Source organism: Elephas maximus, chromosome 4 (assembly GCF_024166365.1).
Source record: "Elephas maximus indicus isolate mEleMax1 chromosome 4, mEleMax1 primary haplotype, whole genome shotgun sequence".
NCBI lineage: Eukaryota > Metazoa > Chordata > Mammalia > Proboscidea > Elephantidae > Elephas > Elephas maximus.
Window position 1 is genome coordinate 128,701,600 of NC_064822.1, and position 15,137 is coordinate 128,716,736.

The 15,137-nt window shown below is 40.8% G+C and overlaps 1 long non-coding RNA gene across 2 annotated transcripts in view; it reads left to right on the forward strand.

Annotated features, from left to right (window-relative positions):
- LOC126075758 (uncharacterized) overlaps positions 1-15,137 on the forward strand; it is a 133,242-nt gene that overhangs the window by 71,553 nt on the left and 46,552 nt on the right. The window contains exon 4 of one of the 2 annotated variants that reach the window (XR_007517256.1): positions 1,443-1,643. The exons of the other annotated variant lie outside the window; for it this stretch is intronic. This is a non-coding gene — a long non-coding RNA (uncharacterized LOC126075758). The remainder of the gene's footprint in view (positions 1-1,442; positions 1,644-15,137) is intronic. 2 annotated transcript variants of the gene reach the window in all.

Sequence of the window (15,137 nt, forward strand, 5' to 3'; positions counted from 1 at the left end):
GGACGAATTTAGGAGTATTTCTTCCTTTTCTATGCTCTGGAATACTTTGAGTAGTATTGGTGTGAGCTCTTCTCTGAAAGTTTGGTAGGATACTCCAGTGAAGCTGTCGGGGCCAGGGCTTTTTTTGTTTTTGTTGGGAGTTTTATATATATATGTATATATAGTGGATTATTATTGATACTGATGTCTATGATAATTAGTTGGTAGAAATAAATTCTTCTACACGACATGAAAATTCAAAATACATGAATGATCATGAGACAAAGATAACAAAAGGGAAGGGAAGAATGTAGCCAACGCTTACTAACCATGTATTATGTGCCAGATTCTTTGATAAAATTCTCTTTTCTTTTGTTCACCTCTGACATGACTTGGAAGGAGGATTCCTTTCCAGCTATTCTGTAAAATAAGGGACAGTTTTAAGAGCAGAAAATTAAAAAAGAACAGCTAGCACTTATAGAGCACCTGTTATATGCTGAGCACTGTGTTAGCACTTAGAAGCCACTGATTTTGTTTTAAACATACTGTATACCCAAAAGGGAGCTCAAAGGTACCTTCTATATGGACACTGAAGTAGGAAGTACTAAGGACAGAATGGAGTCCTCAGGGATCCTGCCCTAAGGGTTGGGATTTTTTATCTGAGAAGCAGAAGCTAAAAGTACAGGACAATTGCTCTTGGCTGACAGACACCTCCCACCCAGACATGCCTGGGAGGTTATCCTACCGCCAACACAACCACCACCTGCCCCTCCCCTCCCTCTTATAGACTACAAAAGACCGATCTCTCTGCCTCAAGTCATAACTCTGCTGTACCATCTGCTTGGGGCCAAGACTAGACTTTATCTGAGACTACCTCCTAAATCAGGTCTTTGCCCTTCCCTGTTTTGCCTCCTTCTCTGTCTTATAGGCTTTTCCTGAAGAACGTTCCTTCAAAAAGTCACTTGACCTGTATCCCTGTCTCAGGGCTCTGCTTCTAGAGAACCCAACCTAAGACAAGGGGGATTTGATATTCCGGCCATATTTCATTTTATTGCACTTGACAATCTCTTATCTCCACAACAACCCTTCAAGGTAGGTATTATTACTCTCATTTTAATAATTAGTAAATTAAGGTAGGTACTCTGAGCCAGATTCAACATCTAGGCAGAACCCAGAGAGAATAGGAGTCAGTGGTTCAAGTAGTTCCCAAAGAGATAGTGAGCCTCCACTTTATGGCCATTCATTCTAACTTCCCACAAATGTATCCCTTCAGAGAGAAGTCACACGTGAGAGGACAGAAACTGTCTTTTTCAATCCATGTTATAAAGTCACTGTCCTATGTTTTTAAAATTAATCTTACTCATTTCCAATGCCTGGCATCTGGAACATGGACAACAAATATGTGTCAAAATTAATGTATGTCTAAAGACTCTAATATCTAAATAGAAGTGTACTTTTTCTAGGCCTGGAGTCTTCATTTTTTGTACCTTTCTTCTGGAATTACAACTCATACCCCTATGGTGAGCCTGAATGCTGATAAAATTCCTCTACTTCACCTGCCAATTAGGTGAGTCAGGACCAATGGAAGATTTACAAAAGCTTGGAAATCTGAGATTAAACTCTGAGTGGGTTGGAGTTTTCTGGACCAATCTTCCAGTCTCGAGGTAAGCCTTCATGTGGTTTACAAGAATGGGAAGTGTGCATGGAATAGGAAACAATATCAAACTGGTCCAGCAGGAACAAAAATTAATAGAAGGCATAGTTGATTTTCAAAGTTTAGAATATGGTATCTTATAGTCTCCTAGTCGGCCGACATTGAAGAAAGGATCTATCAGCTTGATAGCTAAGTCTGGATTTCTTTCTATGTTGCTGTTGTCATTAGTTGCCATTGAGTTGATTCCAACTCATATCGATGCCATGTATGCAGAGTAGAATTGCTCCATAAGGTCTTTAAGGCTGTGACCTTTCTTCCAAGGCACCTTTGGATAGGCGTGAACCTCCAATCTTTCAGTTGTGGTCTAGTGCATAACCGTTTGTGTCACCCAGGGACTCCCTTCTACAAGACTACCAGTTGGGTCCTACTGTTTGTTACATTAACTTCATCACTCTCAGTGACCCCTTGAAGTACTGCCTCTAAATCAGACTAGGAGTCTTACAACCTTATGGTCTAGAAAAATGAAATGAAGTATGGTAGCTGGGAGGAACAGGATGTATATGTGAGGAGCAGATTTCTATTTAGAGATAATCTATCACCTCACCCCAGCCCATCCTCATGGCTGGCCCTCAGGTTACTGCAATTTCATGAGTTAGAGCCGACAGCCGCAAATAGCCAATTCTCGAGACCTAGGTGAGGTGGGTAGCCAGAGCTTTATTAGATACACCGGTATATGGAGACAGAGGGGAATGATCTCCTCCTAAAGTCGTCTGTCTCACCAGACTACCAATCAGCTCGGGTTTTTAAGGGAAAAGGGGCCATAAGTTTTAGGGACTTGTGGAATGTGCACTGTCTTTCTTCTGTTTGGTTTCGGTGGTCATATCTCAAACATGTTGATCTTTTCCTGCCATTATCCCATTGGCTGGGGGCTGGGGAGGGTGGCTGACACCATCCTTATTCTTATTTGACAGGCTTAGATCAGTATCTCTTGTTTTCCACGGTCTTAGAGGAAACAGTGTTTAACACTTAACCATTTGGGGAGCTAACATCAGGATCTTACTTGGAGGCAGGGATGGGCTGGGAGAGGGAAAGGAGAGAAAGAAGAAAGAAGAAGGAAAAAAAAATTGGCTCAGGCACTGTTCAAGATATGGCTGAGCGGCCTGTTTCACTCAGAGCATCATATTTTCCACTGATGAGCAGCAGATTCACAAACGCAGTAGAAAACTGAAAACAGTTGCTTCATGAGACTTCTTTGGAAAATTTCTCATGGCGCTACATTCATAAGATGGTGGCCTTGTCTTCAGGTCCCTCAGAATCTCAAATTTTCTGATTCAATAGATTCACGTTATGCCTTCATTCCCAGAACATGCTTATTTTTCTCCTCCCAAGTTATTTCCCTACAAGTGTCACCATGAAGCAGGGCTGTCAGAGGAGGGAGTAATTGTACTGTCAAAAAGATAGTACTTTTTTCTTCCATTGCTGGAAGGCAGAGTCAGGAAACAGCCATGGCTTCAGTCTAAGAGACATGAGATTTATAACTACAGGTTTTTAAAGCTCAGGGTAGAGAATGGCACGGCAGGTGAGTGCATTTGAGGTGTATTACAGAACTAAGGAAAAATAAGTCACTTATATCCGTCAGAGCAGACGGTTCTGGCAATAGTTCAATCCTTGGGGTTGATGTGCTCATAGTAATTTGTTTTTCCCACAGGATTCAAGTCTATGTTCACCAAAAAAAAAAAAACTTCTGAGAAATCCAACCGATCAATAGTAAAAGAATAATACAGGAAATAATGTTAATGTTATTTAATAAATTTCAGTTTCTTTGACAAACCTACATATCAGTGTTTCTTGCATCAGACCTGCTTGCATTGAAATCATTCTGGGGGCTTCTTAAAACAACAGAAACAAGCACAGAAAGAGTCTACTTAAACATAAGGGAATCTTCATCTAAATTAATCTACCCTAGTGATTTTTGTTTTTTAGTGATCTAGGTTCACAATGGAGTTACGAACAATAAATCTATGCTCTTAGCAAGAAGGACTGGAGAAATGGGAGCTTGGGAAATAATATTTTGATCTGAGAAAACTTGTTGACATTCTTGCTGCCTTTTTTGACTCTTTTGACTCTTTTTTTGCATATCAGCCAACAAGTCAGTGGGCACACAGCTCTGATGCCAGGAAAACTCCTCCCTCCCCCAGAGCATACACTCAATAAGCTTCATCTCATTTCCACCCCCTCTCCCCACTCCTACCTACCAGGCAAGGCAGTTTGCGTCTGAGATCAGTAAAGTTTCTTCTTTATGCTCCATATGAAGTAGAAAACCCAGGATAAGCCCTAGAGGTTTCTCAGGTGTGCTTCTAAAGCCTTTGTAGAGGTCCAAATTACACACTCCCCACATTTATTGCCCCTATTCAACCAATCTAGAAAAGAGCAATCACTAGAAAAAGACATCATGTTTGGTAAAACAGACGACCAATGAAAACCAGGGAAACCCTCAATGTGATGAATTGGCGCAGTGGCCTCAACAATGATCTCAAACTGTTATCTGTTTTACATATTAAGCTCCTGTGTAAGATTTACATAACGAGTTCTACTGCACATGCCTCATCCCAGTTTTGAAGCTGTTTAAGTTTCAGGAGTTAAAGAGTTCTACTGTGAGTAACAGTCCCAACCTTGCACCATGTTTATTAGGTGACTTTATGTGAGCCGGAGCACAGTGGTGCAAAGTAGAATTTCTTACAAATTTGAGAGGTGCTTTCTTCCTTGCAGGGTAAGTGTGATGGTGAATAAGATAAAGCTGAAGTTACTCAGAAATAAAGACTACTTATTAAGTGTTATAATCACACATCAAAAGCAACAATTTTAGATTGTGGTTTCAGGATTTTTGAACCCCATTTGCTAAGCTGACTAATCAATTCATTTGATAAGACTGGTTCTTATATTTTTCCTGTATAGAGAAGACATGGAGAGAGACGATAATCTTCAGCTCATCCATCCATTTATATATGTTTGAAAGATCACTCTGGTTACTGTGTGGAGAATACATTGGGTGTGAAAAGACCAGCACTGGGGAGCAATTTAGGAGGCTAGGACCACAATCCAGACAAGACATTAAGGAAAAAAAAAAAAGTTAAAAAGTAAATTTATTTTTACAAGTTATGAAAGCAAACAAGTCTCACACAGATACTAACAGTTCTACTCTGCCTTACTAAAGGAGAGTGGCACATGGATTCTAGAGCAAGACTGCCTTGATTTAAATTCCAGCTTGGCCATTTTACAGCCTTGGACAAGTTACTTCATTCTTGTACCTCTGTTCTCTCATCTTTAAAAGGGGGCTAATAGTTTGAGGAGCTTTGGTGGTGCAGTGGTTAGGTGCTCTGCTGCTAACTGAAAGGTCAGCAGTTCGAATCTACCAGCCACTCAGCAGAAGAAAGATGTATTAGTCTTCTTCCATAAAGATTTACCGCCTTGGAAATCCTATGGGGTCGTTCTACTCTGTTTTATGGGGTCGCTGTCAATCGGAATCAACTCACCAGCAATGGGTTTGCTTTTTTGTTTTTTTAATAGCAGTGCTGACATCATAGGATTAAAAGGAGTAGATATATGTGACACATTTAGAACAGTTCCTGCCAGATAGGAAATACTAGTTGTTGCTGAAGACCACTTTGTGCCTGGCTCATACAGGCTCTGAATGTGGCAATGTGGCTAGTGGCCCCTAGAGGGCAGCATAAGAATAAGGACAGAAGTGGTAGTGCCCAATGATAGATTCACCTTGGTTATCAAGGAGTTTATACTGAACTCCTTGATAAAAAATGGGAAGACGGGCTCTATAAATTATACAAAATGGAAGCTGAGTTCAAGACGACTATAGTCTGGTATTGGGACTCAACTGTTAAAGAGAGAACAAAGCTGCCAACTAGTTCAAGACAACAGTGTAGTAAAAATCAAGGACTTGAGCAAGTCTACTAACGAGGAGTCCCTGGGTGGTGTAAATAATTAATACTCTCAGCTGCTAACTGAAAGGTTGGAGGTGCAAATCCACCCAGGAACACCTTGGAAGAAAGTTCTGGTGACCTACTTCCAAAAATCAGCCATTGAAAATCCTCTGGAGCATAGTTCTAATCTGACACACATGGGGTCACCATGAGTTGGAGTTGACTCGACAGCAACCGGTTTTCAGCAATGAGAAGGACTGAGGCAGTCATATAGGAAGACACTTCCAAGACAGCTCAATCTCATGGCTACAAAGTAGATTCTGGGTATTGGCTGGGAGGGAAGCTGAAGCCAAGGACCAGGGCCTCTCTACATGGCCTGGGCTTTCTCACAGCATGGTGGCTGCTTACAAAGGTAAGCATCCCAAGAAAGAAAGAGGAAGATGTGGTATTGTCTTTTATGACCTACCCTCAGAAGCCGTGTGTGCCAGTTTCACTCTATTCTAATAGTTGAGGCTGTCACAAAGGCCTACCTGGTTTCAAAAGGAGGGGACATAGAATAGGAACTATCATTGTGGCCATTTTTATAAAAATACAATCAACCACAAGGTGGTTTCCTGGGCATTCATAGTGGATTCCTTCTGTCTCTCATTTCCACACCCATGCATCAGGAAGTCCTAAAAGGTCTGGCTCCAAAATACATCCCAAACTTGACCTAATCTCACTGCCTGCACTGCTCCAACCCTCGTCCAAACCAACATGTTTTTCTACCTGGACTACAGCTTCCTAAGAAGTTTTCCCGGTTCCAATTTATTGTGATGCCGGATAAGATAAAGGTCAAGTTACTCAGAGATAAAGACTATGTGTTAAGTGTTATAGTCACAAACCAAGAGCTTATTTTAGATTGTGGTTTCAGGGTATTAGAATATTTGAACTCCATTTGCTAGCTTGATTAATCAACACATTTGATCCATTATTTATATCTCAGCCAGTGAGAACTTTTTAAAAATGTAAATTATATCATGTCACTGTTAATCTTAAAACCATCCAGTTATTTTCTACTATGCTTAAAATAAAATCCAAACCCCTAACTGTGGTCTACAAGATCCTCTGTGTTTTGAACACCTATTTATCCTTCTCTTTTAGTTTTCAGACTTCTCTCCACCACACTCGCGCTAGCCCTCTGCCACTGATTTTAACACCTGGGAGTATTTTGGTATAAGGGCCTCCTGTTCTCAAATCTCCTCATGACTCACTTTGTGCATTATTTACATCTCTGCTCAAACATGGCCATCATTGACCATCTGACATAAATGAGCACTAGCTCAGTCACTTTGTACTCCTTGTTGTTGTTAGCTATAGTCGAGTTGACTCCAACTGATGGCAACATTATGTATAGCAGAACAAAATGTTGTCTAGTTCTGTGTCATCTTCACAATCACCAGCATGTTCGAGCCCTTTATTGGGGCTATTGTGCTAATCCATCTCACTAAAGTCCTCCCATGCCCTTGTTGACCCTCTGCTTCACCAAATATGATGTCCTCCTCCAGGGAGGACTAATTTGCACAAGTAGATTGCCCAGCCTTTCTTCCTAGTCAGTCTTAGTCTGAAGGCTCCACTGAAACCTGTTCACCATGGATGACCATTCTGGTATTTGAAATACCAGTGGCATAGCTTCCAGCATCATAGCAACACATAGGTCACCACAGTACAACAAACTGACAGACAGGTGGTGGTTGTATTCCTTAACCCTGCGTTATTTCCTTTATTGTACTTAACACTATCTGAGATCACATAGTTTATGTATTTGAGTTCTTGTTCATGATTTGCACCTCTGTTCTCTCACCTTTAAAAGGAGGCTAATAGTAGTACTGACCTTGTAGGATTATATTCTCCCTCTAGAATATAAGCAGAATGTGAGCAGGGATTTGTTTTCATTTACTGCTTTACTAACAGTCAATAAATAGTTAAGTGAAATATTGAATGAAAAATAAAGGAAGACAGAAAATTAAAAAAAAACTCTATGACCTTTTCAAATTGGTGATGGTGTAAACTAAGATCTACTTTCATTATAATGAAATATTATTTGTGTTCTCTCTTAGATCTGGGCTAGCCTTCCTAGTACCTTCTGGTTTAATAGACTCTACTTTGGGAATGACTGATTGTTTGAATGTGAAGAAGCAGTAAGAGAATTTCAGCTTGAGCTGAGGTGTTCTCATTGCTGGGACTCAGTCATGTCTGGGCATGTTTGGTGCATTGGTGCTGACAAGTTTCAGAGAGTTTAATTCTAATGAAGCTTTGGGGTCTTGAATGGATAAAGAGAAAGAGAATGTGTATATTGATAGGCATGGGGAGGTCGGGAGTGAGGAGTGTAGTGACAGCCCAGTGAACATGTGTCGTTCTTCTGGGCTTCTTGGCACAACTGAATACTCTTCTTGTGTTTGGAGAATTCCTCACCCCCTTTGAAGCTAGGACAGTGACCACTGTGACACAGGCCCTGACAATCACATGTACCTGAGCAAGGTGTTGAATCAGAAGCAAGAGGTACAAAGAACAAGTGCCACCTAGAATCCATTCTGGTGAGGGTGGCAGCAGGTAAATCCAGTTTCCAGAGGGACTGATGGCCAAGGTCACATGCCCAGGAACCAGCACCAGCAGTGATAGCAGCAGAGCAGTTTCTACCAGAACAGGTCTTCGGTCTGATCCTGGGCATCGATCCCGGCCATGGGACCTCCAAGCTTGGTTTCAGGCCTCCTGATCTCTGATATTCTTTAATAAGTCCCTTTTCTGTTCATACTCTGTGTCAGTTAGTTGCAACTGGAAACTCCAGGAGAGACAGGTGGCGCGGTGGGAAAGTGTACAGTATTTATTTACAGTCCTGCCCCATGAATCAGGCCTGATGCCTCTGGAGAAAGGAGCCAGAAGCTGAAATGGAAGGAATTATTTTAAACTTCGTGAGATTCTGAGCTCAAACAGCAGTACCTTGTTCTCCAGGTAACAAAGTTCTACATCAAGCAGGAAAATTAGCTCTGGCTCAGTCTTCCCTGGAACATAGCACAGTCCCAGCCTCCCTGAAGGCTCTGGTGATAACATGTTCAAACAGCTTTTGGAAGTTTGAATTTTCCTTCACTGAAATCCAACATGGAAATGCCTTATGAACTATGTAAAAGTGGATGGCTTTGGTTGATGGAGTTGGAGGCCCTGAGTCCCACCTGAAGCCTCTGCAGTAGTATCTGTAGTGCCCTCAAATAGCCCTGTACACACTTGGTTATCAATCTGCAGGACCCAGTGGTGGTGCCTGGCAGGAGGTTCACAGTCAGTGACACCCAACAGAAGACAGAGAATGCCCTGAAAGGACACTTAGCAGATGCCAGAATAGTAGCAGGTCTCTGCGAATACCCCCTGAGGAGCTGCAGCTACACAGAGCAATATAGGTATGTCTTAGAAAGGTGATGACTGGGAAAAGAAAGTTACAGAAACCTGTAAACAGTATGATATCATTTTCATAAAAATCCACACAAGCAAAACTAAACGTAGTGTTCTATGTATGTGTGCTAAAATGATTAATTAAAGGAGGCAAGAGAATGATAACCACAACTAGCACATGGTTACAAGCAATACGTTGATAAAATGTTCTACTTATTTTTAGTTGGGACGTGGGATCACGGGTGTGTATTTTAGTATTACATTGCTATTTTCTTTTGTATATGCCAAATATACAAAAGAAAATATCAAAGACAACATCCTTCAGTATGGATTACACCTCAACATAAGGAAAACAAAAATCCTCACAACTATTGTTGACCAATAAGCAACATCATGATAAACAGAGAAAAGATTGAAGTTGTCAAGGATTTCATTTTACTTGGTCCACAATCAACACCCCTGGAAGCAGCAGTCAAGAAATCAAACGACGCATTGCATTGGGCAAATATGCTGCAAAAGACCCCTTTAAAGTGTTCAAAAGAAAAGATGTCACCTTGAAGACTAAGGTACACCTGACCCAAGCTATGGTGTTTTCAGTCACCTTGTATGCATGTGAAAGCTGGACAATGAATAAGGAAGACCAAAGAAGTATTGACACTTTTGAATTGTTGTGTTGGTGAAGAATATTGAATATACCATGGATTGCCAAAAGAATGAACAAATCTGTCTTGGAGGAAGCACAACTAGAATGCTCCTTAGAAGCAAGGATGGCGAGACTTTGTCTCACATACTTTGGACATGTTATTAGGAGGGACTGGTCCCTGGAGAAGGACATCATGCTTGGTAAAGCAGAGGGTCAGAGAAAAAGAGGAAAATCCTCAATGAGGTGGATTGACACAGTGACTAAAACAATGGTTCAAGCATAACAATGATTGTGAGGATGTGCAGGACTGGGCAGTGTTTCGTTTTGTTGCACACAGGGTAGCTATGAGTCAGAACCAACTTGACAGCACCTAACAACAACAACAACAATGCCAAATATTACACAATAAAAATATTTAAAGTGTGATCAATAGAGCCAGAGTGAGTTAAATCATTGGGAAGCAGACAATGCTCAGAGAATGGTATAGACTCTATGTCATCTAAGGGAAGACTGCTAGATCAGGTCTTTCTGTGTATATTCTGAAGGTAGAGCTTTTGGGATTATTAAGGAGTTGGATATGGTGTATGACAGCAAAAGGAGAATCAAAGATGACTCCAGGGTTTTTGGCATGACCAAATGAGGAAGACCAGAAAAGGATCAAGTTAGAGGAGTTCTGTTTTGAACATGTTAAATTTGAGGTACATATTATACTTCCTAGTGGAGCTGGAATTCAGGGAGGAATTCAAATACAGGGAGATTTGGAGATTGGAGAAATAAGGAAGGTCCAGTAAAGGAGTCAAAGAGTGTCCACTGTAGAAGGAGGAAAACCACGAAATGATGTCTTGTAGATGGGGAAGAAATTTCAAGAAGGAAGGATTGATTAATTATGTTAAATACTAATGATAAATTGGATGAAGATGGGGAGATGACCATTGAATCTGAAAAAATTGGAGGTTACCAGAGACCTTGTCAAGAGTAACTTCTGTGAAGAAGTGGAGCAAAGGCCTAATTTGAATGGCTTCGAAAGAGAGTCGAAGGAATAGGAGCCAGTGAGTATAGACAACTCCTTCACTAGGTTTTGTTTTCAAGGTGAGCGAAGAACTGGAACTAGAGATGGAGAGAGAAGTAAAGATTTCTTTCTTTTTTTAAGATAGAAGAAATGACAATGTGTTTTTACACTGAGGAGAATAATCTTTTATTAAGGGATAAGTTGTTGTTGTTGATGAGAAAATTGATGGAGCATATCCTTGAGTAGGAAACCCTGGTGGCATAGTGGTTAAGAGCTACAGCTAACGAAAAGGTCAGCAGTTCGAACCTACCAGGTGCTCCTTGGCAACTCTATGGGGCAGGTCTACTCTGTCCTATAGGGTCACTTGAGTAGGAAGAAGGAAGCACAGGATTGGCCTTAGAAGTGGTGAGAGTTCTTTCATACAATAGGGCCAGGAAGGAAGATTGAGTGTATGGGCACAGAGGCAGTTGGAAGGGGTAGATGGGGTGTAATCAGGGATAAGTTTACTTCTGATACTTCAGGTCTCTCAGTGAAATAGCAAGAAACTTCATCACTGAGAGTGGGGGGCCAAGGATGAGGTGTTAGAAGTAGGAGGAGAGAGAAGAAAGTGCAAACTAGGCATCTACGAGAGTGGGAGAATTGATGGACCAGTCAAATGTATTATGACTGCCAGACAGTACTATGTTCCCTTTCAAGATTCATGATCATGGACTCAAAGTGAGCCCAGCCAGTGTGGTTGTGTGTTGCTCTCCAGCAGTGCTGGATTGTGCTGATGAAGGAGTGCAGTCCAGGAGAGCAATTTTACCAGGGCTTTGATGTTCTCAGGTGAATATGACAAGGGAAGACAGAGACAAATATAGTTGAGTGTAGAATTCTAGAAACAGATTTTAATAACTCATAGGTTGCTATCTCTATGATTGTGCACTTTTTAAAGACTTTTGATACATGTATTAGTTTTCCGTTGCTGCTGTAACAAATTACCGCAAACTTAGTGATTTAAAACAATGCTCATTTATTCTCTTACAGATCCGTAGACTAGAAGTCTGACACAGTATCACTGGGCTAAAATCAAGGTGTCAGCAGGGATACATTCCTTTCTGAAGAATGTAAGGGAGAATCAATCTGTTTGTCTTTTCCAGCTTTGGAAGACCACCCATATTCCTTAACTCCTGGCTGTCTTCCTCCATCTTCCTCCATTCAAAGCCAGCAATGATGGATCAAGTCCCTCTCACACTGCATCACTCTGACCTCCTTTTCTGCTTCCTTCTAACATCTAAAAAAAAAAAAAAGAAAACTTGCTGCCATTGAGTCGATTCTGACTCATAGTGACCCTATAGGAGCCCTAGCGGTGAAGCGGTTAAGAGCTCGGCTGCTAACCGAAAGGTCAACAGTTCAAATCCACCAGCTGCTCCTTGGAAGCCCTATAGGGCAGTTCTACTCTGTCCTAAAGAGTCACTATGAGTCAGAATTGACTCGACAGTAATGAGTTTCTTCCACTTTTAAGGACCAATTGGGCCAACCAGGATAATCCAGGAAAATCTCATTATTTTAAGGTGATTAGAAGTGCCTGAGTGGTGCCAAAGGTTAAGCATTCAACTACCAACTGAAAGGTTGGCAGATGTAACACACCCAGAGGTGCCTGGCAAGACAGGCCTGGTGATCTCTTCCAAAAGGCCACAGCCTTGAAAACCCTGTGGAGAAGTTCTACTCTGTATACTTGGGGGTTGACACAGGTTGAAATCCACTTGACTGCAATGGGTCAGAGGTGGGGGAGAGGTTATTTGCTTTCTAGGACATAAAAGTTGGATACACCCAGGGTTTCTCTGGCCCTTGGAAAGACATATTTACATTCCAATAGGTTAGAATGAGAGCCCAGGATTCTCTCCACATCTTCTCTAAAGAGCAAAAGTTTTTGAGGTTTTTTTTTTTTTTTTCCTCTTCCTTTCAGGAGAAGAGAGGGATGGCTATCTCTCTTCTGTAATAAATAGAGACAACCCACTACCCTTTCTTCCTCACCTATGGAGGGCCCAGCTGCTCTCCTAGAACAGTTGGCCTGGCTTTCATTACAAGTGGAATCAACTTATCATTTATTGTTGTTGTTGTTGTATGCCATCCAGTTGATTCTGACTCATAGCGACCCTATAGGAACTGCCTCATAGGGTTTCCAAGGAACACCTGGTGGATTTGAACTGCCGACCTTTTGGTTAGCAGCCTGAGCTCTTAACCACTTTGCCACCAGGGCTCTGACTCATCACTATTATGAGGTAATTATAAGAAATTGCTCTCTGATGCAAAACACCTTGAGCATGCATTCAGGATAAAATTAATGAAGAGAATATTAAAATTCTAATGGACATGCCAAAATTATAAAGATATTCTATCTTCTGGTAATTTATAGTTTCATCTCATATATTTGAATGTTTATTCATCTGTACTTTATTCGGTGTAGGGATAGATATGAAATATGGATTCAGCTTTTTCCCTCAAATGACTCTCCAATTATCACAAACCGATTTCTGGAAATAAGCAAGGTTTTCCTCTGTGATTTGAAATTTCAGTGGTAGGAAGCACAGGCTGAGCTATTTTAATCCCAGTTTATACCTAGGAAATTCAAGTGCTGAAATGGTTAAAAGACTTAAGGTTACAGAGAAACATTGGTGGAACTAGGACTAATTTGGTCAAATTCCACAAAATTAAAAAAGTATTTCTTTAGTTTCTTTCAGAGCCCTGGTTGCACAGTGGTTAAGAGCTCAGCTGACAACCAAAGGGCCGGCAATTCAAACTGACCAGCCGCTCCACAGGAGAGAGATGTGGCAGTGTACTCGTGTAAGGGTTACAGCCTTGGGAGACCTATGGGGCAGCTTTACTCTGTCCTGTAGGGTTGCTGTGAGTTGGAATTGACTTGATGGCAAATGATTTGGTTTGGTATAGTCTCTTTCTGATGACCAATGGGTCACTGAAACCAAAAATAATCTAGAAGAATAAATAATCGTAAAATACTAGCATAATGTGATATCTGGCCTTGATGGCACCTCTTAGAACAAAATACAACATCAGTTGCAAGGCCTCTTCACTACAGATTCTCAGAACCAGTTCTGAAGTGGCTGGATTTTGTTATCTGTATAAACTCTCTCTTCTAATAATCTGTAGTAAAATTTCAGGAAATTTGTAACATTTAAATAATTTTTCCTTTAATATAAATTCAGTAGGTGATAAAATGGTTTGTTTGGTTATAACATATAATTTGCTTAACTGTTTCCACTTTTTGTTCATTTAAATGACCCAGGGTTTTGCTAATACAGAAAATGTTGCTGTATCCTTTAAATATCTTGGCCCATATAAATCCTTTTTGAAAGAATTAATTTAGACCAATCTCCAGATTTTAAAGAGTCAAAAGAGCTGTGCATTTTTACGGTCCTTAATACCCGATTTTCCAAGGACTGAATGTACCAATTTCCCTGGTATATCACCAGCTTGAGATTTTTTAAATTTTTTAGACTTTTCATAAAATAATACTCTTGAAGCATGTACTTCTTAGTTCAAGTAGATACAGGAGACTAAATGGGTAGCTCCTGGCCGGAGGCAGGGTAAGGAGGCAGAAAGGGATAGGAGCTGGTTGAATGGACACAGGAAACCCCGGGGGGAAAGGGGGAGTGTGCTGTCACATTATAGGGATTGCAACTAGGGTCACATAACAACATGTGTATAATTTGCGTACGAGAAATCAACTTGAGCTGTAAACTTTCACCTAAAGCACAATTTAAAAAAAAATTTTTTTTTGTTTTTTTATTGCAGTAAATATAACCAGATATTTTCCATTTAACCACTTTTAAGTGCACAGTTCAGTGACATTAATTACATTCACCATGTTGTACAATCACCACCACCCCCCATTTCCAAATGTTTTCCATCGCCCCAAACAGAAACCCAGTACCTCTTTGTCTTCATTTCCTAGAGCCGGCATAACAAACACCACAAAGTAGGTGGCTTTTAAAGAACAGAAATTTATTTTCCTCATAGACATGGAAGCTAGAAGTCCAAATTCCAGGTGTTGACAGGGCTATACTCTTTCTGTTGGTTCTGGAGGAAGGTCCTTTCTTGTTTCTTTCAGCTTCTGTGGTCCCAGGTATTTTTTTGGCTTATAGACAGATCATCACATGCTGTCTTACCCCTGTGTGTGACTTCTTTTCCATGTATGTTTTTCTTTTATAAAACCCCACTCAGAAGGGATTAGGATTAGGACCCACCCTACTCTGGTGAGACTTTGTTGATTTAACTGATAACATCTGCAAAGAAAAGAACTCTGTTTGCCCAAAGTCACAGGCACCAGTGCAGAAGATAGGACTGCCACATATCTTTTTGGAGGAAATAATTCAACTTTTATAACACCCCTAAAGCAGTAAATTCCCATTGCACACCCCCTCCCGGCCCCAGTGAACACTAATGAACTTTCCTTTTATCCATTTAACTGCAATTTGTTTATCCATTCATCTG